A 24,985-nucleotide genomic window follows, 5' to 3' on the forward strand; every position below is an offset into this window, starting at 1 on the left:
CTAAACACACAAAGTAAAAATTTCCATCCAAACTCTATCAGTATTACTTTTAGCTTCTGCAGAACTAGTGGCTGATGCCATTTCTTTCACTTTCGTAGGATTTTAATCCATTACAACTCTGGAGTCTTTTTAATATAAAAATGTAAATGACATTCTCTGAGGGGAATCAGTTATTTATTGCATTTTTGGAGCTTTGCAATTATCTATTAATTATTACCTATTATCTAATAGATAATGGTTGCGATTTATATATAATTGTTGCTCGCGTTAGTAATGGAACACTATTACTTTACTGCCTGCGCTTTTCTGTTTCGTGTGCACAAAGGTACCTGCATTTCGCTGCTACTTTACTTCTGTCTTTCCAGGGCTCGCCCTCTACCGCACTGTCTACTGCACCAGTCATGATGGGTTTGTTGTGATTCTATAATGAGCCTAGCTTTTGAATACACTTTTTCTGGGCGTCACTTTGTGATAGCAAGTTAATTTGTGAGGGCTTATCACTTATGACCTGCTGCTCAGTAGGTACACGCTTGGCCTCTGTTAAGCAGAGAGTCAATCACAGCTTAAGATTTTGTCCAAGATGCCATTCACGAAACTGAGTTTAACCTTTAAACCTGAAGCTTCGTTAAAGAATAAAGCAGCACCCAAGCCAGGAAATAGAAGTTAATCGTCACTTTACCCTGAAATGCACGTAAAGCCAGTGAGCTATTCTGTGCTGGCAGGATCGCTGCTGGGATGGCCGACGAGGCGGTGGGCACGGGGGGCCACAGGTCCTGCTCCCCGGGGCCACAGGTCCTGTCACAGGGGGCTGCCAGGGGTCTCCAGGCGCCGGGAACATCGGCAACAGCGGGGACAGAGGGGACACCAGCGACAGCAGCCGCCACCTCAGCCGAGGCCGTCTCCACAACTGCCACGACGGCCTCGGAACGCCGCCCAACTCGGAGCTCCAGCGTGACGCCTTTTTAACCTGGCCGCGGTGCTCACGGCTACAAGCAGAGCGTTTCCTCCGGCGTGTCTTTACTGTCGGTGCCGGATCGGCCCTCACCCCGAGCTCTCCCTGCCGGGAGGGCTTTGCGGTTGCGGTTTCCCTCCCGCCGCCGCGGGCAGGCCCCGCGCGCAAGGTGTCCGCGCTGGGGAGCAGCACGTCGCCCGCGGCGAGAGCCCGAGGGCGCGACACGAAAAAGCCCCGAAACGAAAAAGCCCCGACGTGCGGGCGAGGCGGCGGGGAGACGGCTCTGAGGGAGCCGCCGCTTCGCCCCGCCGTCCTCCTCCCCTCCCGGGCCGCCCCGCCGAGCCCCGTGCGCCTCAGGTGCTGCCCTGAGAGGGCGCTCGGGCACTGGGACAGCTGCCCAGGGCAGTGGTCATGGCACCGAGCCTGACAGGGGTCAAGAAGTGTTTGAACGATGCTCTCAGACGTAGGGTCTGCTTTTGGGGTGGTCCTGTGTGGAGCCAGGAGTTGGACTCGGGGATTATTGTGAGTCCTTTCCACCTTGGGATGTTCTCTGATTCTAGGTCAGCAATCCATTATCTGATGAGAAGTGTGGAGTCATTCAAAGGGAAGAGAGAACAAAACACTTCTAGTTTTCAGAAGCGGGTATTTGGTAACCAAAACGATGATTCCTTTTCTTCTAGAGCAAGTAGCAGCAGGGATCCGCTTTACAATATGCTGGCAACAAGGAAACGAAGAATTGCAAACAAGACATAGGACTTGATCAGCAGCTTGTATACATTCATCGACTTATAAATGAGCACACAGCTGAGCGATAATGCAAAAATTGGACAAACTAAGTGAAGACGTTAACTGTAAATTTTATAGGTATACACTTTACTATGACGTAAGAACTTGGCAAGACCTTTCAGGGAAAAGAGTTGTTGGCATGTAATTTGAAGTAAGCTTCAAATCCCAGAGGATGACTTTGTTGAAACTTTATTCAGCTGAAAACGTGGAAGCCTTGCTTCTGCTTGTGTTAGTTACAGCTCCAGTTTACTTTGGTTGGGAGGGAAGGCATTCCAGGCTAATGTGCTGTACCTGTTCCTTCAGCTCATTGTCCATAAACGGAGGAGCAAATGAAATTATTTGAATCTCCATTAAATGCAGCACTACAAAGTGGAGTAGAGGGTGATCTAGCACTTGATTTTTCTGTAAGCAGGAAACCCAACAGAATCTCAACAACAGTTTTCAAATCTTGTCCTGCAGTAAATGACCAGCTGAGCGAAGCTTGCATTTAGAGTATGTGCTCCTACGTTAGATGGAAATAGCTTTTCCTCTTCAGAAGTGCAACTGAGTGGTGGACTGGCAGCTACGTAGGGAACTAGTTGTGCCAAAGGGTTTGAGTTGAATGCACAGAAAAATATGCAGGTCCCAACAGGAAAGGATTGTCTGTAGGCATCACACTGAGTACAGATGTTGTCCGCGGGTTCGTGCCCAGTGCACCGCGCCAATAAGCACCCCGAGTCGGAATGCACACGAAGGTCTTTTAATTACATAATTAATTACAGAACTCTGCAGAGTCAGGTACTTGGCTATCTTTCGCAAAGCAAGCACACCTCTGACTCGAATCACCGTCATTCATACACAGGAAACTTGTGAAAACTGTCTCTTTGGCTCCTTTTGATTGGTTATTACAGCTCACCTAACTTATCTCTACTGAGCTTGCGCATTACAGAGGAACACCGGGGGGGGGGGAGGGGGTACAGGAGGAGGGGGCACACACCGAATCCCACATTAGCATAGATTAGCATTTTGACAGGTGTGATTTCTAATGTGTTAATGACCCTTAATGAGCAAAAGGTTACTATAGGTCAGTCTGGAGCTGGTTTTCTCCTTCTTGTTTTTTCCCTTTTATCCCTTCTCTTCCTTGCTTCTGCTAGCTCAAGGCTACCTGTCTCTCTCCTTCCTTATTTTCTCAGCTAAAAGACTACACAAGCTACAGGCCTCCCCATTTTCTTCAAGGTTTCCTTGTTTTTCTCCCAGCTTTGGGACTACACAGGTGTGCTTTGATATTTGCCAGTATAGCTAAAACTCATGCCAGTCTGCTCACGCACAATAAGCAGTAAGATTTAAGGACTGGTTTCATCTGCTTTTTACATAGTAACATCCTTCTTATGTTTTAGATATGCTGTAGTTAAAGCTTAAAGTAGTTCCAGTAGTTAAGTTACAGGAGTAAGGTTACTCCTTGTGGAGTAATTGCCTTAAGTGACTAGGCATTATAAGCACACCTCCATCCCAAAAGCTACCCGCCTCCAAGGTGCAACCACCCCTCACTGAGCACATCCTCTGAATTTCTCGGAGCCTGTACCTTTAAACGCAAGCGAGATAATTTCTACCAATCACAACCAAGATATGCATGACTGGAGTCACTCAAGCTCCACCTAAAAGATAGAAAATAATGTAAATTGGCTTAAGAGAAAGGGAATGTTGGGGAAGATACTGTCACGAAGGATACCTCCTGACATCAGTCGACAGCCTGAGCGTCTCACCCCCCTACCCCCCCCACCCATTGGGATGCTGTGAGGTAAGATCTGAACGCTTGGTTATACCAGGCGTCTGCACGGAAACTTAGAAATCTCTAGTGTCTTTATGCTTTTTAACATCTTAATACCTAGGCTGTGTACCTGTGCATTTCATGCATGCTAGCTTGCTTTTGCAGACAGTGAATTTATCACTGGCAATCCAAAGGACCTGTGTATCTGTTGCCGTAATAAACTGCACTTAACTGCATTGTTCCTGGCCGTGATAGTTCTCCTTGAACGCGACTAGAGCGAGGGCGTGCTGCGTTGTTGGTGAATCCGTGGCCGTGATAGTTCAGTACCCTGAAGCCGACCGGACCCGTAACGGTCAATCAGCTACACCCCTTAATGCGACACTACTAAAGGAAGAAGATGACAGGGCTTGCATGCGTTGCATTAGGCTTTGCATGTGAAAACACCCCCAAATAATTTCACATGCATTTAACGTTTTTAAAGGGAAAAAAACAGGAAGGTGTAGTCTTTCTGTAAGCTACAGCCCTAGATAGTTAAGGCATCAGCATTCATTCCTTTGCTTGACAACAAACTATGACCATACAGAAGAGTTAAATATTTTCATTGCATTCTTAAAGGCGATTTTTCAGACTTGTGCTTCAGTTGTTGGAGTTGAAGAAATCAGTAGACGCCCTTACTTTTACGTTAAGACCAAAATCTTTATCTAAGATTGTGTTAGCTAACACAACTAAACTCCCACCCCCACATGTTTTTTTGGAACTTCTGAAAGATCTTTCTGCAGTCCCACTCTGATGGTCTTTCAGTAACATACAAACTGCCGTGGCAGATTCTGTTACAGTGCTTTTCTATTGACAGTGTGCATAACACTCAAGGTAAAGCCCCTCATTTTGCAGTGGGGACATAAAGTGTTTCTTTGGACGCTGCTGCTTCTGTTAGTACTCATTTTTTCACAAACTTGTTGAACCTGAGCTGTGCCTCCTGCGCCAACGAATGCTTTCATGACACAGTATTTTGTCAAAGCAGTTTTGCTTCTTGGAGCTACAGAAGCTACATGATAGGGAATGTAACAAACTTGAGCTCCTGATTGGCTTCATGCTGAACTCTGTGCTGTTCTTGTCATAATCTTGGTCACTCAGTAGATAATATGGTTTAATTACGAATAGAATCATGTGATGAAGAAGATCTCACACTGCAACAAATTCAACATCTCAAATGAAATTTTACATTTTCCGTGATTTTCTTTCTGAGCAGAAGTGTGTAGTATTAAATATATATATATATATATATATATATCTGTGAGGAAGCCACGGTCGCAGTTACTCAGATATTTTAATAAGCACTTGCAGTAAGATAAATTGCTGCATCTTTTAGCATTATTTAATTGTAGGGTTAGAGACATGTTGATTCAACAGAGCTGTAAAGTTTCTAAGAGGTCACTTTGAAAAATACCAGCTAAATTACAGGCAAGACTGCACCCGTTCTTAAAAACAAACAACCCCCCCAATCATCTATTTTCCTCTTACAGATAACTGAAGTAATCCCCGAAGAACACAGTTCACTATCCAAAGGCAAGTTTTATTTTTAAACATTTTCTACATTTTATACCTAGCTGCAACTTAACAACCAGTTAACAGTCGGTGACAATCCTGTTCAGTGTTGAAAATGTCATTCTGGCATAGGAAACAAAGGACTTCATCTTCTTGCTTTTCTTCTTGGATCTTCACGTTCCAGATACGTGAGAGAAAGAGCAGCGTTAAAGCAGTTAAATTCCTGCATTCCTAAGTGCTCTCTCTAGCCAGTTTCTGAACGCTTCTGTTCTGTGGCTAGGATTTGGTCAGCTTGACCACAAGATCACTAAAAAAGCAGGTAGCTTTGTCCTAATATTCTGTACAGTTGACCAATTTTAGCATAGAACTGAAATGCAGTCAGTTGAATGGGAGGGCTTTGGAAGCTGCCTTCTCCAGTCAGTCCAGCCCTGTAGTCAGAGAGCAGATCAAGCCGGGTGCAGGGTTGTGACTTCTCTCTTTAGAAAGAAAACCACTGAGCCAGACAGCTCCATGTTGAGTATCACAACAGGAAATGACATTTCTTCCCTTTGTCTTTCAGATGCAGAGCTTACTGATGGAAGCCTTCAATACTCAGACTAAACCTACCATCAAAACCGACGACCTTTTTACCATCCAAACCAACCATTTTTCCATCAAACCCAACAACTTGGATTTTGAAATGAAACTGGTAAGCCACAAGCCTTTATTGAATCTATTTTGCAGTGAAAGGGTTTTCTCTGTAACCTGATCATTTAAACTGTTGTGCTTAAAAGAAGGTCACTTGCAAGAGCAGTTATAATCCATGCTATAAAATTGAATCATCCTCTAGAAAGAAAAAAAAAAGGAGCAATTATCTTGCATGTACTCTTGATAAAGGAGGAGCTACACAATGGTATATAGTTTCACACTTTATTTTTGAGAATGTCCAGGCTTAAGCAACAGCTCTTGATGATAAATGAAAAGATTAACACGCAGTGGATTTACACAGAACATTACATTTGTAACAATGATCGATACAGAGTATTTGTCATGCAAATCACCTGTGTGCACCGAGGAATACTTATTTCAATATATATCTGTACAGTATTTACATTTTATATTTAAACTCTAACTCGAAACATTTTCCAAGAAAATACAGAAATGAAACTGGTAAGCCACAAGTCTTAATCTGCAGCATTTGGTCTACAACAGACCTGGCTTTTCCAGCAAGCATATCTACATAGATATGTAACAAATCTTAAAAAATAGGCATTGTTTTTATCTATGAAGCATTATAAATGCTGCTTGGTTTATAAAGCTTCAGTTTTGTACCCATTTAAAACTGTTCAAAATGTTAAGTGATTTAGAGCTTACTTTGTCAGAATATTTTAAAATTTAAGTCAGTCCAGGGGAGTTTAACTGTTATATACAGTTCTCTCCTAGATTGCACTGGCAACGGGGCAGCAATTTAATGCTAGAAATAATATACTTCCTGCTACAATCTCCTCAGTTACATGTTACTCTAAATAATTATTTCTGCAGGGTATAAGAACTTCAAATACAGCAAACGAACTCTCAAGGCATTTCCTTTGTGCTTACAGGTAGACACCGTCGCCTGGCTAGATAAACAGATTTTCTTGAAGGTGTTATTTCAGCATATAAGAATTGATTAAAAAAAAAAAAAAAGTGCTTCATGGCTTATTGGTTTTGTAATCTCACAGTTCTCCAGGAATACTTGATTTGCTGCATTTCACCATTACGCTCGTCAGTAGCACTGATTCTGGTTTATCACTATTTGCATTACAAATCTCCTTGTCCAAAGCCTAAACTGATGTATGCACTGCTTGAAAACAAAACGTGAAGTTGCAGAGCAGAAGACTCAAGTCATTAGGTTAGCAGCTGCGTAACCATACTGCTTTCCAAACATAAGATGTAGAGCTTACTGAGTTTCTATGAAGAGTTTAAATGGCTCCCATTAAGCAAAGATGTCCCCACACTGATACTTCCTCTTAAGCAAGGATTCTACCTCCTTTGGCTGAGGCTTGCTCCCTTACTCACATTCGAACATTCATCCAAGTAGCCTGCAATTCCACATTCGTGGGGGAAAGTCTGTAGAATAGAAAAGGTTCCTCCAGTCTCTTCCTCTCAGCCTTTTTTTGAAGCATGCAATAAAGCAAAACATTCACAGGCTGACCTTCCATGCAAAACAAGGCAACTTAGTAAGACAGGAACCGCAAAACTGATTGTTCTTTAAAGTTAAAATGAGATTTGAAATAGATCAAGTTAGCAAGTGTTGTTAAGTCCGTAAGTAAGTCTCTTTTTGCCAATGCAGCACAGTTCCCTATCATGTAGCCAGAGCTGCTTCTGTAGCTCCAAGAAGCAAAACTGCTTTGACAAAATACTGTGTCATGAAAGCATTTGTTGGCGCAGGAGGCACAGCTCAGGTTCAACAAGTTTGTGAAAAAATGAGTACTAACAGAAGCAGCAGCGTCCAAAGAAACACTTTATGTCCCCACTGCAAAATGAGGGGCTTTACCTTGAGTGTTATGCACGCTGTCAATAGAAAAGCACTGTAACAGAATCTGCCACGGCAGTTTGTATGTTACTGAAAGACCATCAGAGTGGGACTGCAGAAAGATCTTTCAGAAGTTCCAAAAAAACATGTGTGGGGTGGGAGTTTAGTTGTGTTAGATAACACAATCTTAGATAAAAAGCATCTTCATTTTCGCCCCCAAAACAAACTCATTTTAATGTCTCACGCATGCTTATGCAATTTGAATAATATTTACTTGCATAATATGTTTGTTTTTTTCTTTTCATAAACCCATGCACTGCATGTCACGTTTGTTAATACAGAGAAGAAGGTAAGTTTTCCCAACAACTCAGAGCATAGCGGGAACAGGAATCTCTCACGAAAGCGTATTACCAGGGAGTTATAAAATATAAAAAAATATATTAAAAATGAGTTATATATAAGACTAATAACAGTTATCAGCAATGGAAAAAGTACTGTGCATGTGCAAGGCCTTTCCTTTTAAACTCACAAAAAGACAGAAAATTCTGGCTTTATGTGTGACTGAACCAATCGCACCTCAAAGAGCACTTTAAGGAAGGACCATGCAATTCAGATGTGAGGTGCTATTACAGTTCTTTCTCTTCCTCAGACATCAGTTATGAGAATCCTGAATACACTGCATGTTGCTTTCTAGGATCCGCAGGCTAAGACGAACCTGGGATTAAATTGCTTTAATAACCTATTGGACGCTCTTGATTCAACACCCTAATTTCCTTAGTTTCCAACAACAAGAAGTGGATACTGCATTTTTCATTTAGAGGGGTCAGGCATGAATCCTACAGAACTGAGCCGGGCACTCTGTGCTTTTCTGAGGGGATGTTTGACTAACAACTTGTTTTGCCAAACCATCTTAGACAAATGTTCAATTGTTTCACACAAACGTAGAAACATCTTACATATTGATCAGCATAGAGAGCGCCTGAACTCAACAGGCTTTCCCTGTGCACGGGTTAGGCTTAAGGGAGCTCATTTCAGACATTAGTCCACATTGACAGGTTTCACAGTTCAAGAGCTGTGCAAGACGCTGCTTAGTGAGCCAGCACAGGCTGCTAACATTAATTACCACAGAGCCAGCTCACATTCTCAACTCACAGGAACCTGCTGCTGCCTTCCACTCCAAATCATTCTCCATAGCTCCTTGCTTCAGCTCACCACTACTACAAAATGAAGCAACAACAACAACAACAACAAAGCTGCGTCTCCTTATTTCTAAATGAAGTTAAAAGATAACTTATGCTCTAAGTCACGCAATACATAAAACTAATATCTAGTATTAAGACATAATTAGTAATAATCTTACTCGCTACATTTGTAGCAATTCTCTCCATCCGGCTCTTCAGGTTTCACAAATAGTTCTAGAGCTCTGGTAACAGATGAAACCGCCTAGAGGAGCGAGAGAGAAGAGCGTAAAGTCACTGTAAATTCAAAATTCCAGAGACGCACTAGGAGTTTATAAGAGAATCTGACTAATACATACGTAAGCGATCTACTATGAGCACTGTGAAGAAGGAGGCAGGAAGAGCATGCTCAGCATTTACCTCACCTGGAAGTCATTTTACTTTGAAACAAATCATTTTCCAGTAACGCAGACAGCATCTATAGTGTGCTTTGTCATCAATACTGGGAACAAATCCAGCAGTCTAACAATTAGATGTATATTGAGGTAGAACAACAAAGAAGTATGACAGTATCATAATTTGTGCAGACATAAAATTCTTTCAGCTTAAACCCAATGCAAATTTGGAGACTCTTTACATGGCTTCCATCAGCGCATTCATCTATATTCTTAAACCTATAATAGCAGGGAAAAAAAGAAAAAGACAAAAAAAAACCACCAAAAAGTAGAAAAAAAGCTGGATTTTTACATATTACATATTTTTACATATTACATATTTTACATATCCCTCCGCATGCTGTTCTGAATAATAGCCAAAATATTCATAGCCACTGTATTTGTTCTCCCCACATAGCTGAAAAATCAACACTTGAAACATATTTTTCAAAACATATTTTAATATCCAGCAGACTGTTCAGTCATCAAGCATTTAAAGACTGTTTTAAATAATCTCTAGATTAATCTAAAAGGAATCCCATAAACATGCTGCAGCCGCTTACCTTTAATATACTCGCTGGATGCGATGGAGCTGTATTTCTTGCTTTCACCTGCACTGGAAGGCTTCCCTTCCTTGTGAGGTTGTTTACTGCCCTCACTTCTGCATTGCTCTCATAAAGAGCCATCTGGAGGATGGGATTCTTCCTTCTTCTCCCGGGTTTTCTTCTGGAAACGAGGATCTAAGTATTCCAAGAAGCCTTTCACTTTCCTGATGTTTCTCCTTTTTCCTCTTTTTGTTACGCTTGCGACTGGCATTGTCAAAGTGGAGCGCAGAGAAATACAAATCATCAAGTCTGAAAGAAACATGCAAGTTAAAAAGAGAAAAAAAGATGTGGCACTTGTTGCATATAGGAAACTTTATTTATTTTACCACAGGGGATGATTTGCCGCATGTCAGCTATTTTGTGGTACTTTGTGCACATGTAACTTCCTTTAGATGCAGCAAACTTAAGCCCTCAGATTGAAGGACCATAGGTCCTGGTTGGTACACAGATCATTAACAATGGTTAGCTCTGGAATATGTGCAAGTAAAAAAAAAAAATGTTTTAACCTAATCCAGAATGGTGTGCAGATGTGATTCGAACTACGTGGTCCAAAGCTAGTGCTCTGACACAATTCAGCAATATCTTTCCTGTCTTCACTGATCAACCTAATGATCCCCAGTCATGATCCCCAGCCAGATTATGCTATCTAAATAACTTAGAAACTATGAAAAAAACCCAAAACAAAACATGAGAAGCACCCAGAAAAGAATTAGGAAAAAAACTGCTGCGTATGCTGGAATCCCTGCTTACTTGGATTCCTTCTCTCCCTGTTTATCTTCAGACTTCTTTTTCTTCTAGAACTTCTTATATTTTTTCATGTTTTCACCACCTAAAAGCTCCTTTTCTACCTTTCTGCGTTTCCTTTCTATTTCACTTTCACTACCTTCTGCATGAGCATATTGTCTTTTTCTGTTTCCTTCTTTTGCCTTTTTCTGGCGACAGTTCTCCAAATGAGCTGACACAGGTGGAAGTGCATGTCTCTCACGCGAATGTTTTCCAGAATGTTGCTGAGCTACTGAGCAACGATGTGAGTCTGCTCTGGGTGTGCTAAAGTGATGTACATCTTCCTCTCTCAAGAGGGAACCGTGAGGCCATCTGCTTTTGTAATGATAATGCTTATGTGACCTGCTGGAGTAAGTCTGAGTCAATTTGTCAAAGTCTTTATCACCGTGAGAGAACTTTCTCTCTCTACTGTCTCCTGCTGCATGAGGTGAATAGCAATCCTTGTAATATCTACATTTTTCCCATTTCCGTGGTTCATCTTGATAGTATCTTTCTCTGCTCCAACTTCTTTCCCCTTTGGAATGGTAATATCTAGTGCTATCTTGTTCTGATCTTCCTCTGCTTCGAGATCTGTACTTTGAATATTTTACTGGTCTTCTGCCATTATCAGGGCTGTTCCTTTCACTATGGAAAGATCTGTACCTGCTTCCCTCCCAATACTCCTGCTTGTGACGCTTTTGCTTAACAACTTCCGCACTCCGAGAGCACCTTCTCTTGCTGGAATGACCATCTTTTTGACTCTCCTTCTCTTCAGTAGGAGAATGTTCCCTCTTTCTCTGGTAATGCTCTTTGTCAGTTTTTTTAGTCTCGTCCTTTGTATCTTGGCATCTACCTGTAATAGCTAAGGAGGAAAGGTTTTTAGAACTACATTCAGTGTCAGACTTTAGAGAGGAAGTTTGCCGCAATTTCTCACCAGTCTCAGAAGACTCTTTGATGTAGAAAACGTTTTCTTTTGAAATCAGTTCATGTTCTTCTGATCTTCTTGGTTTCTCCTTGTCTCCACGGTCATCACATTGGTACTGTTCAAGGTATTCATCATTCTCAGTAGATTTCGGAGGTCCCGGGACACTGCACAAAATAAAAACACGTTTCCGTCTCCCTCCATCTGCTGCTCTGAGAAAAAAGGGGTGGGGGCGATGGGGGAACAGCCAATGTTTCTCCAGATAATGGAGAAAAATGGAAAAACATTCTATGAAGAAACACAAGTTCTCCGTGAGGCACCAACCTGCATCAGAGTGATATGCACAGTGCTGATCATTAGTTCTGTTCGTAACACTGGCCATACAGTACGGAATTCTACTGATTTAAATCCTTCCATTAAATAGTATTAGTAGACAGATAAAACCACAATGAACTTCCATAAAATCTTGTCTTAATCAGACTGTGCTCATTTTACCTTATTTCCTCTGACAAGCTGTTTAACTGGCTGGCTGTGAGGGATTCCATGATGACTTCTCGAGGGACTGGAGGCACAGCTCCAGGCATCTGCAATTAAAACGCACAAGTCAGCAGACAGAAAAAATTCTGTTTATACTGAGGACTAGTCTTGTCAGAATTTCTACATTAAATGCTAAGCAAGACCGCTTTGGGTTGTATGCATTATCTACACTTCAAAGATAACCCCAACTCACCTCCCAAAATCTACTTTATGAAACTTAAGAATTTTGATCTCAGCTCAGCTTAAGCTGACAAGTTCTAATGTCAGCTCAGCTCTGCAAATTCTAATGGGATAATATCACAAAGTGTTACGATCAAATTTGTGCTGTGTTTTCTCAGCATTTCACCTGAATTAGGAACATGATAAACACTCCCGAATACATCATAGGTGAGAAATTCTCGATGGAGCAAACTACTATGTTTCAAGCAATCCATTTGTTTTAGAAAAGAACATCTCAGAAGGTTTAACAGGTTCAACTTGGCAAGTGGAATCATCAAGTTTCAGTCCGTTTTCTTCAGATTCATTAACTAAACTAATAGCACCGTTCAGTGGAACAGTTTTTGGCAGCTCATGCTGGGATCTTCCTTCATCAGCATTCTGACAGGAAGAATGGGAATTCTGCAATGTACGGACTACCTTTCCAACCAAAATTCCACATTGCATTGCAATTCCTTTTAAATAAGCCCTTTGACTCCTCCTCAGATTTTCCTGAAGATTCTGCACCGTAAGGGACTGTGTTATCAGAGCTGAGTTTAGGATTTCCATTCACTGTTGGCTCCACAAAAATTTCAGCAGAAACTCTTTTTTTTTTTTTTTTTTTTTTTTGTATTTGCTCCATTTGCTTTACCGACTTTGTGATTGTGGATGAAGGAACAGCCTTGTAGAGATCTTCATCCTCCACAGCACTGCTAAGACAGTCAGGCTGTGACACAGTCTGACGAGCAGGCAATTCATTGTGAATACTGATGGTGATCTTCTGGTTTTTTGACGTATCAGTAATTGAAGGCCTGGTAATCGCCTGTTTTTGAACACAGGCCATTGGTGGTGCTGAAGATGGCCTTTTTAGGGTGACACCAGTGGTATTTGCATCCTCTTTTATGGATCCATTTCCATTTAAACGACTTGAATTCTGTATTTAAAAAGAAGAAATTGCAAGATGGATTAATGCAAACACTGCATTTAACATTTTTAAACATGTCATTCTCCTACTAAGTATTTCTACAAATGGTCTTAACACCTAAAAAGCAAAAAACACTGCCCTTTAAAGATAAATGCAAGTCCCATAAGTGTATTTAATTCCTGCTTTTGGTTTACTGCATATTGATATCAAATTAACATCATTTTTGAAAACCATCCAAACAACTTAACATTACCTAAAGCTATTCCCAAATATATTGCTTTTCCCCTTTAAACATACCCCAAAAAGCCTGGAATAATTGTTCTGGTGCTCAGGAATAAGACAATTTGGTTTCCCTGTCTTAGCTAAAGTGACGTCGATAGGAAAAACAAGTCCTCTTTTAAATGATTCGAGGATTACTACACTCTACTTAAATTGTCAAAGAGTGTAGCTCTCTGTGCTTTACAAAGCTGTCTAGGAGGTATAAATAATGGAGTCGCATGGCTGCGCAATTTAGCAGTAACCACTGTTTGAATGACTCTGGCTGTAGCATGAGGGCTGTGAAGGAAGCTGCAGCGTGGGAAGGAAAACAAAACGAAGATGCCAAAAACCAAACAAAAAACCCCACACCAAACCCCAAACCCACTATCTGTTTGGTGCCATTATCTGCCCTCCCGCTTCCCTAAATTACCTTAATCATATGAGGAGGAAGTCGTGGTCCCAGAAATCCAGCCTGCTTACTGTTAGCCCCCCGCTGACCAGGGGGGAAGGAACAGGGATAAGATGGTGCTGCTAAGTGAAAAGCACGTTCTCCGAGCGTCAAATCATAGCGCCTTCAGAAAAGAGCAGTGATCTCAGTTTTGTTTTTCTTTCAGCCTACTCTTGGATTAAATCCCATCCTATAATTTTATAGGAGCAGTTCATACGATATGGAAGCCTTCTCTACAGAAGACTTAGCCAAGACTACAAACTGAAAAGTAGGTAACAGTCTTCCTACTATGACTATCACTTTCAGAGCGATAATTCATTCTTACACCACAGATGACCTTCATTTCTCTCCTTCTCTAAATTAGCCAGCTACAGATAACACATATACAGCAATTTACACAAGTGCTGCAGTTTAAGGCCAAGCAACAAAAGATAATAAATGACAGAGAATTTCAGGTTAGACAGAACTGAATTAGATAAACAATAATCTTTTCCTGGGAGAGAAAGAAAAACACTTGCAAAAAGAAAAGTATCAATAACAGGAGAGTAAATCTCTTCTGAACACATTTTAATATTTATTTCATATTTACCTGATATAAAAAAGTAAGTAAGCTTGCTGACCAAGAACTCTTTTAATGTCAGTACGGACTACTTTTGCATCATTCATCTGATACCAAAGTCCATTACCAGCCTGCAAATAAAGACAACGATATCTTTAGATGAATTGCATGTTTTCCAAATGAAATCACAGATAGGAATAAAATACACACGTGTCAAATAAATATATAATGAAATCTTTTTCCCTAGAAACAGTACTACTAGTAACACTTTAACTGGTTTGCCAGCACAACCTTTACCCTGTTAGAAATGATGTTGACTTCTACCTTCATGTATCATACATAGTGTCCTGAGCGACAGTTGATACCATGATGCACCAGCACCGCTTATAAGGTGTAGAGGAGTGGTTCTCCACTTGATTGAGACATGTAGGCTCGGAGGTCCAAATACTCAGGATATTTTACCTCCTAAAGAGAGACCAAGAAGACAGAAAAATTATATCAGAGTACTTCGTGGACTAGGCAGAGAAAAACACTTCCAAAAAACAGAGACTGGAATTATATGAATATATCTCTTGATTCACTAAAAATAAGTCTTCCCATAAGCAACGTTTAATACTAGAAGTTGCAGAGAACTGTTTTCTGACGAATTAGCCTTCTCAGAGGAAAGTATATGCTTCTTGTCAAGCAGGAACTTTACTGATATTAAGAGAAAGAATAAGCCACAGTCGTTGGTCTACAATTATTGTCTGAAAATATTAACAACTTTCAGCATTGGGGGATGTCCCATTACATGATGACAAAGTTGCGTTACAGCGGTAAATATACCTTGTTGATCTTTCCACCTGTGAAATCTGCAAATTCTTTTCAGTGATATTGTGAGAACGTTGGAAGAACGGTGTATGGTAAATCTCTTGGATGCAGGAACCATCTTTTTACACCTTAAAAACAAGCAGAGACAAGTGTTTGAAAGCATCTTCTTTTTTGCCCCCAAAACAAACTCGTTTTAATGTCTCACGCATGCTTATGCTATTTGAATAGCATGCTCAGCGTTTACCTCACCTGGAAGTCATTTTTCTTTGAAACAAATCATTTTCCAGTAATGCAGACAGCATCTATAGTGTGCTTTGTCATCAATACTGGGAACAAGTCCAGGAGTCTAACAATTAGATGTATATTGAGGTAGAACAACAAAAAAGTATGACAGTATCATAATTTGTGCAGAAATAAAATTCTTTCCCCTTAAACCCAATGCAAACGTGGAGACTATTTACAGGGGTTCCACAGAAGGACAAAGTCCAATCCACTTTCTAACCACCACCAAGCTCTTATATTTTAACATTGTATGTGGTTTGGTTTTTTAAGTTAAACAAGTTTAATTTAGAAAGTTATACATGTACTTAAACATCATGAATTATATTTACAAAACATCCTACCTTTATATCCAAAGTGATATCAAGTAATGCCTCATACGTATCCGAAACTGCTTTGCAATTCAAGCACTTCACTGGAAGCAAAATATAAATGCTTAACAATACGTGGAGGAGACTAACTGTCCAAATTCAAGTTGTCGATAGATACTACTTTAGACAAGCTGCAGACTGCTTTAATACTGACAAAAGACACAGATCAGTTCTAAGGACAGGAATATTTTTTAAAGTACCTCTTGATCTTAGAAATCCTCCAAATATTTGATGAATGATGGTGGTAGCTTGAGAAGATCTGTCCAATCTGGAAATAAATTATAATCAGACCTCAGAAGATTTAAGGCACACAGTAAACTCTTCAAAGAGTTTTATGAAAACCAAGGATGACGTAGACTTTCAGTTTTGATAGTAAATAAAGGACTACAAGGTGCTAGAGAACGTATAAAAGTGAATTTGTTTATGCTGACTTGACAACTCGACAACTTGAATTTGGACAGTTAGTCTCCTCCACGTATTGTTAAGCATTTATATTTATAACCTCAATATACATCTAATTGTTAGACTGCTGGATTTGTTCCCAGTATTGATGACAAAGCACACTATAGATGCTGTCTGCGTTACTGGAAAATGATTTGTTTCAAAGTAAAATGACTTCCAGGTGAGGTAAACGCTGAGCATGCTCTTCCTGCCTCCTTCTTCACAGTGCTCATAGTAGATCGCTTACGTATGTATTAGTCAGATTCTCTTATAAACTCCTAGTGCGTCTCTGGAATTTTGAATTTACAGTGACTTTACGCTCTTCTCTCTCGCTCCTCTAGGCGGTTTCATCTGTTACCAGAGCTCTAGAACTATTTGTGAAACCTGAAGAGCCGGATGGAGAGAATTGCTACAAATGTAGCGAGTAAGATTATTACTAATTATGTCTTAATACTAGATATTAGTTTTATGTATTGCGTGACTTAGAGCATAAGTTATCTTTTAACTTCATTTAGAAATAAGGAGACGCAGCTTTGTTGTTGTTGTTGTTGTTGCTTCATTTTGTAGTAGTGGTGAGCTGAAGCAAGGAGCTATGGAGAATGATTTGGAGTGGAAGGCAGCAGCAGGTTCCTGTGAGTTGAGAATGTGAGCTGGCTCTGTGGTAATTAATGTTAGCAGCCTGTGCTGGCTCACTAAGCAGCGTCTTGCACAGCTCTTGAACTGTGAAACCTGTCAATGTGGACTAATGTCTGAAATGAGCTCCCTTAAGCCTAACCCGTGCACAGGGAAAGCCTGTTGAGTTCAGGCGCTCTCTATGCTGATCAATATGTAAGATGTTTCTACGTATGTGAGAAACAATTGAACTTTTGTCTAAGATGGTTTGGCAAAACAAGTTGTTAGTCAAACATCCCCTCAGAAAAGCACAGAGTGCCCGGCTCAGTTCTGTAGGATTCATGCCTGACCCCTCTAAATGAAAAATGCAGTATCCACTTCTTGTTGTTGGAAACTAAGGAAATTAGTGTGTTGAATCAAGAGCGTCCAATAGGTTATTAAAGCAATTTAATCCCAGGTTCGTCTTAGCCTGCGGATCCTAGAAAGCAACATGCAGTGTATTCAGGATTCTCATAACTGATGTCTGAGGAAGAGAAAGAACTGTAATAGCACCTCACATCTGAATTGCATGGTCCTTCCTTAATGTGCTCTTTGAGGTGTGATCGGTTCAGTCACACATAAAGCCAGAATTTTCCGCCTTTTTGTGAGTTTAAAAGGAAAGGCCTTGCACATGTACAGTACTTTTTCCATTGCTGATAACTGTTATTAGTCTTATATAAAACTCATTTTTAATATATTTTTTTATATTTTATAACTCCCTGGTAATAGGCTTTCGTGAGAGATTCCTGTTCCCGCTGTGCTCTGAGTTGTTGGGAAAACTTCCCTTCTTCTCTGTATTAACAAACGTGACATGCAGTGCATGGGTTTATGAAAAGAAAAAAACAAACATATTATGCAAGTAAATATTATTCAAATAGCATAAGCATGCGTGAGACATTGAAACGAGTTTGTTTTGGGGGTGAAAAAGATGCTTTCAAACACTTGTCTCTGCTTGTTTTTAAGGTGTAAAAAGATGGTTCCTGCATCCAAGAGATTTACCATACACCGTTCTTCCAACGTTCTCACAATATCACTGAAAAGATTTGCAGATTTCACAGGTGGAAAGATCAACAAGGTATATTTACCGCTGTAACGCAACTTTGTCATCATGCAATGGGACATCCCCCAATGCTGAAAGTTGTTAATATTTTCAGACAATAATTGTAGACTAACGACTGTGGCTTATTCTTTCTCTTAATATCAGTAAAGTTCCTGCTTGACAAGAAGCATATACTTTCCTCTGAGAAGGCTAATTCGTCAGAAAACAGTTCTCTGCAACTTCTAGTATTAAACGTTGCTTATGGGAAGACTTATTTTTAGTGAATCAAGAGATATATTCATATAATTCCAGTCTCTGTTTTTTGAAAGTGTTTTTCTCTGCCTAGTCCACGAAGTACTCTGATATAATTTTTCTGTCTTCTTGGTCTCTCTTTAGGAGGTAAAATATCCTGAGTATTTGGACCTCCGAGACTACATGTCTCAATCAAGTGGTGAACCACTCCTCTACACCTTATAAGCGGTGCTGGTGCATCATGGTATCAACTGTCGCTCAGGACACTATGTATGCTACATGAAGGTAGAAGTCAACACCATTTCTAACAGGGTAAAGGTTGTGCTGGCAAACCAGTTAAAGTGTTACTAGTAGTACTGTTTCTAGGAAAAAAGACTTTCTGAAATAATCCCAAACTTGAAAATGGGATCTTGTATAAAATCTTAAGCTGTGATTGATTCTGCTTAAGAGAGGCCACACGTGTACCTACTGACAAGCTAGGTGATAAGTGTTTTTTGTACACTTATAAGTGGTCATTTTGTAAAGAGACTGCTGGAAAATCTGAACAGTGCTGCTGCAGAACTCTGAATGGGGGGATAGCAACTATCTTAACTGATCTGGAATCTTGAGTTTACTTTTCAGTGGACAGGAGGAGAGTCTCTCAAGGCAAACAGAGAGAGAAATAACACCCGATACTCATGTCAACATAAATTTATGCTCAGAGTGTAGGTGTAGGAACAGCATCGGTATGTATATGGAACATCGGGAGAGGAAACTATATCGGTATTTACAGCTTTTCTACTTCCTTGTCAGAGAGACGTTATCTCCAAATTAGAAATTGATGTATTTTGAATAAGAGGTGGTGGATCGGATTTATTCTTACTAGTGTTAATATTTGCTCTTGTATAGTACCTAATATCTGATAATGCATCAATCAATCGTCAAAAATAAACTTAAAAATGTGTAAGGCTTATCTCGTTGGTCGATACAAAGACCAAGGTCTTTTCTCCTTTCTCTTTCAAGTCTAAGTCTGAAAGGTCTTGCCAAGTTCTTACGTCATAGTAAAGTGTATACCTATAAAATTTACAGTTAACGTCTTCACTTAGTTTGTCCAATTTTTGCATTATCGCTCAGCTGTGTGCTCATTTATAAGTCGATGCATGTATACAAGCTGCTGATCAAGTCCTATGTCTTGTTTGCAATTCTTCGTTTCCTTGTTGCCAGCATATTGTAAAGCGGATCCCTGCTGCTACTTGCTCTAGAAGAAAAGGAATCATCGTTTTGGTTACCAAATACCCGCTTCTGAAAACTAGAAGTGTTTTGTTCTCTCTTCCCTTTCAATGACTCCACACCTCTCATCAGATAATGGATTGCTGACCTAGAATCAGAGAACATCCCAAGGTGGAAAGGACTCACAATAATCCCCGAGTCCAACTCCTGGCTCCACACAGGACCACCCCAAAAGCAGACCCTACGTCTGAGAGCATCGTTCAAACACTTCTTGACCCCCGTCAGGCTCGGTGCCATGACCACTGCCCTGGGCAGCTGTCCCAGTGCCCGAGCGCCCTCTCAGGGCAGCACCTGAGGCGCACGGGGCTCGGCGGGGCGGCCCGGGAGGGGAGGAGGACGGCGGGGCGAAGCGGCGGCTCCCTCAGAGCCGTCTCCCCGCCGCCTCGCCCGCACGTCGGGGCTTTTTCGTTTCGGGGCTTTTTCGTGTCGCGCCCTCGGGCTCTCGCCGCGGGCGACGTGCTGCTCCCCAGCGCGGACGCCTTGCGCGCGGGGCCTGCCCGCGGCGGCGGCGGGAGGGAAACCCCAACCGCAAAGCCCTCCCGGCAGGGAGATCTCGGGGTGAGGGCCGATCCGGCACCGACAGTAAAGACACGCCGGAAGAAACGCTCTGCTTGTAGCCGTGAGCACCGCGGCCAGGTTAAAAAGGCGTCACGCTGGAGCTCCGAGTTGGGCGGCGTTCCGAGGCCGTCGTGGCAGTTGTGGAGACGGCCTCGGCTGAGGTGGCGGCTGCTGTCGCTGCTGTCCCCTCTGTCCCCGCTGTTGCCGCTGTTCCCGGCGCCTGGAGACCCCCGGCAGCCCCCTGTGACCTTTGGCCCCGGGGAGCAGGACCTGTGGCCCCCCGTGCCCACCGCCTCGTCGGCCATCCCGGCAGCAATCCTGCCAGCACAGAATAGCTCACTGGCGTTACGTGCGTTTCAGGGTAAAGTGACGATTAACTTCTATTTCCTGGCTTGGGTGCTGCTTTATTCTTTAACGAAGCTTCAGGTTTAAAGGTTAAACTCAGTTATGTCAAGGTTAAACTCAGTTTCGTGAATGGCATCTTGGACAAAATCTTAAGCTGTGATTGACTCTCTGCTTAACAGAGGCCAAGCGTGTACCTACTGAGCAGCAGGTCATAAGTGATAAGCCCTCACAAATTAACTTGCTATCACAAAGTGACGCCCAGAAAAAGTGTATTCAAAAGCTAGGCTCATTATAGAATCACAACAAACCCATCATGACTGGTGCAGTAGACAGTGCGGTAGAGGGCGAGCCCTGGAAAGACAGAAGTAAAGTAGCAGCGAAATGCAGGTACCTTTGTGCACACGAAACAGAAAAGCGCAGGCAGTAAAGTAATAGTGTTCCATTACTAACGCGAGCAACAATTATATATAAATCACAACCATTATCTATTAGATAATAGGTAATAATTAATAGATAATTGCAAAGCTCCAAAAATGCAATAAATAACTGATTCCCCTCAGAGAATGTCATTTACATTTTTATATTAAAAAGACTCCAGAGTTGTAATGGATTAAAATCCTACGAAAGTGAAAGAAATGGCATCAGCCACTAGTTCTGCAGAAGCTAAAAGTAATACTGATAGAGTTTGGATGGAAATTTTTACTTTGTGTGTTTAGTTTGGGGATTCCTTTTAAATCATTCATACCAGCAATTTAGTTCTTAAAGGCTGTTTCTTTGAGATTAAGTGACAGGACTTCTACTACTCAAGTACTACGCAAGTAAGCGTGCGCTTTATCCTGCCTCCGTTTTCTTCAAAACAAAAGTAGAAAATGCAGTTCTTACTTGTTGCACTGATAGAGAACGGGACTACTGTGAATAAAGACTTCCAAAGCGATTCCCCTAAGGCAACTGAAGTGACTGACGTTACAGAAATTAATTTTGATACATTTACAGTCGACAGAGAAATATGGGGAGCATTTTGTAATGCACAGATTCATCCGTGTCTTTTCTGTTTTGCAAAGAAAAGTGTTTGATTGTTGCTATTCACAGCTTCCATTATTCACAGGTTTTTGAATGCTAACATTGCTCAGGAAAAGATCTGATATTTGTAGGGGTACCGTCATTCCTAGTTATTTGTTTTTACATTGTCCTTGCATTTATTACCATATAATTTCAAGTCTAAGTTTGTGGTTTAAGTTATAATAAGGAAAAAAGCAGTAGTTGAGGTAATCAGGTTAAAGATTATAGATGGAGAGGAACTTGGCGTTAGATACTAAAAACAGGATGGCAGTTAGCCTTGCCTTAGAAAAATTAAAATGGTTGACTAAACTTTTTTTTCCCAAAACGTTGTGTTGACCAGCCAATTTGAATTTGGCGGTATTAAAGCTGTCTGCAATAAGTTTTTCTGTTTTGGATTGTAGCTAGTTCCTCTAGGTGCTCCCGCAGAATAGTATTTTTACTATACCTATATATACTTTATATATTTACCTATATATACCTAATGCCTTTCTTAGAAACAAACAAAAAAAATCTCTTTTTAAATACAACTTTCTTGCAGTTGTTAATGATGGAATTGCTCCGCCACAAAGGATTCTTTTTCCACCTGAGAAGATACGTATGGATTGGCAAGAAACACAAAGTGTTGGAGTTGGCCTGTACACTCTTGGCAACACATGTTTTCTTAATGCTACTCTACAGTGTTTGACCTACACCCCCCCCCCCACTTGCCAATTACATGCTTTCTCTTGAGCACAGCCAGTCATGTGAGTACTTTCTAACAGTATTTTAAATCTGTTGGATAGCTCTGAAGGTGAAAGAACAGCAGTGATTCTGTGGGACAAAGTTACTTGCCTGATTTTACCTGTAGAAGCTGGCTTTGAGCATTGTATTAGCAGTGGGCTCAGAATAGCATATGGAGTGCGTTTAATGCACCATGTGTGTTTTTTGTTTGTTTTTTTAAAAGGATCTTTTCTTGATTCATGGGAATAATGAAGTGCATTGGACAGTAATGCATTTAATGAACATTTGGCATTTGGGCTATTTGGGCTTCCTGCTGCTCGAAAGGCGATAAAATTTAGGATGTTGGCATCATAGGTCTTTAGTCTTCACAGCCTAGGTTCCATAATGCACTACAATAAATGGTCTGTTCGTTGTTGAACCAATTAAAAAAACAAACAAACAAAAAAAAAAAACCTAGAAAGCAATATGAGCTGTTATGAACATGACTAGATTTTTTTGTGGGACTGTATTAAAATCTAGACTGATTTTGTTCTAAATAAAATGTTGTACTATAAACTAAATGTTGTACTAAACGTGTATGCTTTTTAGGCTGGTATCTTTGTATCGATACCTAGAAATTTAACTGTTTTCTTCCTGTATATAGAAATTGTTTCAGTTAAGAGTCCTGTTGAAAAAAGGAGGGCAGAAGTACTATTACATACATTACTTTAGTTTTTCCTTTCTCCCAAAGGACTCGTAGCTCTGTATCATGAAGCTCACCTGACAGCACTGTGCTGAAAATAACCCACATTCTCTTAATGCTGTATCATCAATGTCAAATATTCTTTCCTCATATATTTTGCAGCCTGTGGAGTTCACATTCCTGTCAGCCTTCACAAACGTGACTTTGCAGTAGTCTTTTAGATTTCTCATCACAAAATGCACTTGAACACAGGCTTAATGGATATTTTTATTCTATAAAGTTGTGTGAAATGAAATGTTACGAGACTGTTGGGACAAGGAGAGTGGATACTGTATCTATAGTTTAAATGTTACTTATATGTTTGTTTGTTGTTATGTCTGTTTCGCTAGACTGGGATGCTTTCTTCTTTCACTCTTCAGGTCGTGAACAAGATTTTTGCATGATGTGCACGATGGAGACTCCCATTAACCAGGCCCTGCGTTGCACTGTTGATGCCATCGAGCCTACGCGTGTTATCAATAACCTCAGTCGTAAGTGGCTTCAGATGTGTTTCTTTTTCAGTATCTTGTAATCTTCAAATAATTATTTGATGTGTATAAATGGTTTTAACACTATAAAGAAGAGAGATTTTAGAAATACGAGAATTATTTCATTTTTAAATGAGGTAAATACTATCATCTTCTTATTTAGGAATAGGACAACATTTCCGTTTTGGCAGTCAAGGAGACGCACACAAGTTCTTGCGCTATACTGTCGATGCTATGCAGGAAGCGTGCTTGAATGGAAGCACCAAGTCAGCATAAACAAATTCACTTTTATACGTTCTCTAGCACCTTGTAGTCCTTTATTTACTATCAAAACTGAAAGTCTACGTCATCCTTGGTTTTCATAAAACTCTTTGAAGAGTTAACCGTGTGCCTTAAATCTTCTGAGGTCTGATTATAATTTATTTCCAGATTGGACAGATCTTCTCAAGCTACCACCATCATTCATCAAATATTTGGAGGATTTCTAAGATCAAGAGGTACTTTTAAAAATATTCCTGTCCTTAGAACTGATCTGTGTCTTTTGTCGGTAGTAAAGCAGTCTGCAGCTTGTCTAAAGTAGTATCTATCAACAACTTGAATTTGGACAGTTAGTCTCCTCCACGTATTGTTAAGCATTTATATTTTGCTTCCAGTGAAGTGCTTGAATTGCAAAGCAGTTTCGGATACGTATGAGGCATTTCTTGATATCACTTTGGATATAAAGGTAGGATGCTTTGTAAATATAATTCATGATGTTTAAGTACATGTATAACTTTCTAAATTAAACTTGTTTAACTTAAAAAACCAAACCACATACAGTGTTAAAATATAAGAGCTTGGTGGTGGTTAGAAAGTGGATTGGACTTTGTCCTTCTGTGGAACCCCTGTAAATAGTCTCCACGTAAGGAGACAGCTCCACGTAAGGACACAGTTCAAGAGCTGTGCAAGACGCTGCTTAGTGAGCCAGCACAGGCTGCTAACATTAATTACCACAGAGCCAGCTCACATTCTCAACTCACAGGAACCTGCTGCTGCCTTCCACTCCAAATCATTCTCCATAGCTCCTTGCTTCAGCTCACCACTACTACAAAATGAAGCAACAACAACAACAACAACAACAACAACAAAGCTGCGTCTCCTTATTTCTAAATGAAGTTAAAAGATAACTTATGCTCTAAGTCATGCAATACATAAAACTAATATCTAGTATTAAGACATAATTAGTAATAATCTTACTCGCTACATTTGTAGCAATTCTCTCCATCCAGCTCTTCAGGTTTCACAAATAGTTCTAGAGCTCTGGTAACAGATGAAACCGCCTAGAGGAGCGAGAGAGAAGAGCGTAAAGTCACTGTAAATTCAAAATTCCAGAGATGCACTAGGAGTTTATAAGAGAATCTGACTAATACATACTTAAGCGATCTACTATGAGCACTGTGAAGAAGGAGGCAGGAAGAGCATGCTCAGCGTTTACCTCACCTGGACGTCATTTTACTTTGAAACAAATCATTTTCCAGTAACGCAGACAGCATCTATAGTGTGCTTTGTCATCAATACTGGGAACAAATCCAGCAGTCTAACAATTAGATGTATATTGAGGTAGAACAACAAAGAAGTATGACAGTATCATAATTT

The 24,985-nt window shown here is 40.7% G+C and overlaps 1 pseudogene; it reads right to left on the reverse strand.

Annotated features, from left to right (window-relative positions):
- Window positions 1-10,487: 10,487 nt before the first annotated feature.
- Window positions 10,488-24,985, reverse strand: part of LOC136788612 (ubiquitin carboxyl-terminal hydrolase 42-like) — a 52,431-nt pseudogene continuing 37,933 nt past the window's right edge.

The sequence above is a fragment of the Anser cygnoides genome, chromosome W (assembly GCF_040182565.1).
Source record: "Anser cygnoides isolate HZ-2024a breed goose chromosome W, Taihu_goose_T2T_genome, whole genome shotgun sequence".
Taxonomy (NCBI): Eukaryota; Metazoa; Chordata; class Aves; order Anseriformes; family Anatidae; genus Anser; species Anser cygnoides.